The sequence below is a fragment of the Schistocerca cancellata genome, unplaced genomic scaffold (assembly GCF_023864275.1).
Source record: "Schistocerca cancellata isolate TAMUIC-IGC-003103 unplaced genomic scaffold, iqSchCanc2.1 HiC_scaffold_368, whole genome shotgun sequence".
NCBI classification, from domain to species: Eukaryota; Metazoa; Arthropoda; class Insecta; order Orthoptera; family Acrididae; genus Schistocerca; species Schistocerca cancellata.
The window spans coordinates 22501-27500 of NW_026046386.1; the positions used below are offsets into that span (position 1 = coordinate 22501).

At 53.0% G+C, this 5000-nt stretch overlaps 1 non-coding gene across 1 annotated transcript in view; it reads left to right on the forward strand.

Moving 5' to 3' along the window:
- The first annotated feature begins 3588 nt into the window (after positions 1 to 3588).
- The window catches only part of LOC126119120 (small subunit ribosomal RNA), a 1909-nt gene continuing 497 nt past the window's right edge, over positions 3589 to 5000 (forward strand). Inside the window, exon 1 of the ribosomal RNA XR_007525839.1 lies at positions 3589 to 5000. This exon is cut by the window's right edge and continues 497 nt beyond it. This is a non-coding gene — a ribosomal RNA (small subunit ribosomal RNA).

Here is a 5000-nt window from a genome sequence, read left to right on the forward strand (position 1 = left end):
CATGCTGTAAGTAGCTCGCTTGCTACAGCAGCAGCAGCAGCAGCACCACCTCCGCGCGCTTCCCTGGGGGCACTGAACCGCAGGATGCGAGACCCCACGCCCAGTGGCAAACAGGGCTCCTCTCAGAATATAGGCGGTCCCTACCCCTCACAACGATGACGGTGGGAGGGCCGTTTTACGAGACCATTTCCTGCGGTGCCAACGCTGTCGTAGAGCCGATACTCCATCTTTGGTACAAGGCAATCATTCCGCTGTAAATCAGTACGTCACTCGTAGTTCAGTCACCTCACAGCACTGCTCAGTAAACTATGCAGGCCCACATAGATAGATTATGATAGATTATATACGCAAATGCCCCTATACATGCTGAACGTCCGTACACACAAAATGAACCACACGTCAGCCACACACTCTATCACACACTACTCTCTGCCTGTAACAGACACAGATACAACTACTAAGCACCAGCATGGACCAACGTCCGGTGCATCCTATCCGCCACAGTACACCAACTACGCTATGATAACCAGACCGGGAGGTCCAATCATAAAACAGAATACCCCACTCGTCCGACAACCACAATTGCTCAGAGAAGCCACCAACACCCACACATGTCCTACACAGGGGTGCACCCATCACCACCACACTGCCTCGTCTTACAGCACAAACACACTGGCAGGAATGAAACACACAGGTCTGCCGCAACCACAGACACGGCTCGCCCCCTCTCACTGGCGAAAAGCGCATCCCGACGTGACATAACTCCTTTGACACACTGACGCTGCCTCGGGCATCCACGTCCTACGGTCGATATCAACGAACCTCCCCCCCCCCCTCCCCCCCACAACACGCCATCCCATACCACATTGTGTACCGTACCCAAACCTAACGTGTACTGTACTACAACGCAATGTGTACCATAACACAACCCAGTTTGTACCTTAACCTAACCTATGTCACCTTAACCTAACCTATGTCACCTTAACCTAACCTATGTCACCTTAACCTAACCTATGTCACCTTAACCTAACCTATGTCACCTTAACCTAACCTATGTCACCTTAACCTAACCTATGTCACCTTAACCTAACCTATGTCACCTTAACCTAACCCATCTTGCACCTTAACCTAACCCATCTTGCACCTTAACCTAACCCATCTTGCACCTTAACCTAACCCATCTTGCACCTTAACCTAACCCATCTTGCACCTTAACCTAACCTATGTTGCACCTTAACCTAACCTGTGTTGCACCTTAACCTACCTCAATTTGCACCGCAATGTAACGCAATTTGCACCGCAATGTAACGCAATTTGCACCGCAATGTAACGCAATTTGCACCGCAATGTAACGCAATTTGCACCGCAATGTAACGCAATTTGCACCGCAATGTAACGCAATTTGCACCGCAATGTAACGCAATTTGCACCGCAATGTAACGCAATTTGCACCGCAATGTAACGCAATTTGCACCGCAATGTAACGCAATTTGCACCGCAATGTAACTCAATTTGCACCGCAATGTAACTCAATTTGCACCGCAATGTAACTCAATTTGCACCGCAATGTAACTCAATTTGCACCGCAATGTAACTCAATTTGCACCGCAATGTAACTCAATTTGCACCGCAATGTAACTCAATTTGCACCGCAATGTAACTCAATTTGCACCGCAATGTAATGCAATTTGCACCGCAATGTAATGCAATTTGCACCGCAATGTAATGCAATTTGTACCGCAATCTACCCCCACATTGTGCCTTAACCTAACCCACATTGTGCCTTAACCTAACCCACATTGTGCCTTAACCTAACCCACGTTGTGCCTTAACCTAACCCACGTTGTGCCTTAACCTAACCCACGTTGTGCCTTAACCTAACCCAAGTTGTGCCTTAACCTAACCCAAGTTGTGCCTTAACCTAACCCAAGTTGTGCCTTAACCTAACCCAAGTTGTGCCTTAACCTAACCCAAGTTGTGCCTTAACCTAACCCAAGTTGTGCCTTAACCTAACCCAAGTTGTGCCTTAACCTAACCCAAGTTGTGCCTTAACCTAACCCAAGTTGTGCCTTAACCTAACCCAAGTTGTGCCTTAACCTAACCCAAGTTGTGCCTTAACCTAACCCAAGTTGTGCCTTAACCTAACCCAAGTTGTGCCTTAACCTAACCCAAGTTGTGCCTTACCCTGCTCTGTAATTGGCATATGACACGTTACATTAATGTATTGTCCAACCGCAACCCGCTCAGAATGTTGTGTACACAGCTACGTGTCATCTCCCCATAACAGCTGCATTGCAGTGTGGTACGCCATAGAGACGTGTGGGAGTAATGGACGCAGTGGATGGCGATCAGCATGAGCCGTCTGTTCATGTAGTGGCGCGTGTATGCAGACGTAGTAGTCTCTTCTCACACAATGTGATAGCACGGTGCCCCGCGTTCCACATCTGCGACATGCTACAGAGGCCGGTTGACAGTTGGTCGCGCAATGGACATCGCATACGTACGGGGGCACCTTCCACGTGCCCTCTAGTCGGGCACATTTTGTTGCGTGGATGTGAGCGGATGTAGTGTGTCTTGACACCTGACAGGCAGGCATGCAATAATAGTTGACTTTGCAAACGGGGATGGACGTGTACGTTTACTGGTGACGTTACGCAAATGAACAACTGGTAACCCGTTGTGGTGCGGTTGTCCTTGCTGGAGGTACATCTGTGAGGGCAACGATCGGTACAGCTACGAAGCGGTCCCCACCATACCAACGAACGTGAATGTGAATGTGGGTGTGAAGCGATACGCGGCTGTGGGTGGGTGGGACTGTCCCCGGCCGGTGAGGGGGGGCCGCCCGGCGTGCTGGCCGCGCGGTGCGTGGGCGCACGCGCTACAGCCGGCTGGTGGGGGCGCCCAGTGGCAGGCGCGCCGGCCGACGGACGCGGCAGGCGGCGCAGCTGCGCGCCGGGGCACCCTGCGCGCGGCGCCGTGCAGCCAAAGTGGGTCCTCGCCGGCCCGGTGCGAAGCGCGGTGGACATCTGCAGTGTGCTGGTCCGATTGAGGACTGTGTGCGTTGAGGATGCGCCGCCGCCCGGCACTCGGCGCCGCGACGCCGTCTGCTGCTCGGTCGCCCCAGCGGTTCTCGCTGGTGGTTTGTATCGCAGTTGTGCAGACGTGTTGGCACGTGCGCTGTGCTGGGAGAGTTCGCTTCGGCACCCACGTGGGGCCTTTGCCCTTCTGTGGCGCTGGCGTTGGAGCTGCCGGTCACCGTAGGTGGCGCGTGTTGTCTCCCGCCGGCAATGCCACGACAGCACGCTCCCGGGCCTCTGTCGGCAGCGGCAAGCTCAGTTGGGAGCACGGGTGGTCGCACCTAAAGCGTCTACTCGCCTAACTCCGGGCGATTGCGCCTCTCTCGAACCCGACCAAGTACTTAGGACGGCGCTGCGCGCCGCCGGGACCTGAGAGGGTTTCGAGGTGTATTGTGCAGGGGAGCTCAGCCTCCTCCTGTTTGCAGAATAATTGAGCGGACGCTTGCGTGTTCGCGCGGGCCCCTGGGACACACTCCCGGGCGGCCGGCTGCTCAGCTCTAGTTGACGCAGCTCCCTGGTTGATCCTGCCAGTAGTCATATGCTTGTCTCAAAGATTAAGCCATGCATGTCTCAGTACAAGCCGCATTAAGGTGAAACCGCGAATGGCTCATTAAATCAGTTATGGTTCCTTAGATCGTACCCACGTTACTTGGATAACTGTGGTAATTCTAGAGCTAATACATGCAAACAGAGTCCCGACCAGAGATGGAAGGGACGCTTTTATTAGATCAAAACCAATCGGTCGGCTCGTCCGGTCCGTTTGCCTTGGTGACTCTGAATAACTTTGGGCTGATCGCACGGTCCTCGTACCGGCGACGCATCTTTCAAATGTCTGCCTTATCAACTGTCGATGGTAGGTTCTGCGCCTACCATGGTTGTAACGGGTAACGGGGAATCAGGGTTCGATTCCGGAGAGGGAGCCTGAGAAACGGCTACCACATCCAAGGAAGGCAGCAGGCGCGCAAATTACCCACTCCCGGCACGGGGAGGTAGTGACGAAAAATAACGATACGGGACTCATCCGAGGCCCCGTAATCGGAATGAGTACACTTTAAATCCTTTAACGAGTATCTATTGGAGGGCAAGTCTGGTGCCAGCAGCCGCGGTAATTCCAGCTCCAATAGCGTATATTAAAGTTGTTGCGGTTAAAAAGCTCGTAGTTGGATTTGTGTCCCACGCTGTTGGTTCACCGCCCGTCGGTGTTTAACTGGCATGTATCGTGGGACGTCCTGCCGGTGGGGCGAGCCGAAGGCGTGCGACCGCCTCGTGCGTGTTCGTGCGTCCCGAGGCGGACCCCGTTGAAATCCTACCAAGGTGCTCTTTATTGAGTGTCTGGGTGGGCCGGCACGTTTACTTTGAACAAATTAGAGTGCTTAAAGCAGGCAAGCCCGCCTGAATACTGTGTGCATGGAATAATGGAATAGGACCTCGGTTCTATTTTGTTGGTTTTCGGAACCCGAGGTAATGATTAATAGGGACAGGCGGGGGCATTCGTATTGCGACGTTAGAGGTGAAATTCTTGGATCGTCGCAAGACGAACAGAAGCGAAAGCATTTGCCAAGTATGTTTTCATTAATCAAGAACGAAAGTTAGAGGTTCGAAGGCGATCAGATACCGCCCTAGTTCTAACCATAAACGATGCCAGCCAGCGATCCGCCGCAGTTCCTCCGATGACTCGGCGGGCAGCCTCCGGGAAACCAAAGCTTTTGGGTTCCGGGGGAAGTATGGTTGCAAAGCTGAAACTTAAAGGAATTGACGGAAGGGCACCACCAGGAGTGGAGCCTGCGGCTTAATTTGACTCAACACGGGAAACCTCACCAGGCCCGGACACCGGAAGGATTGACAGATTGATAGCTCTTTCTTGATTCGGTGGGTGGTGGTGCATGGCCGTTCTTAGTTGGTGGAGCGATTTGTCTGGTTAAT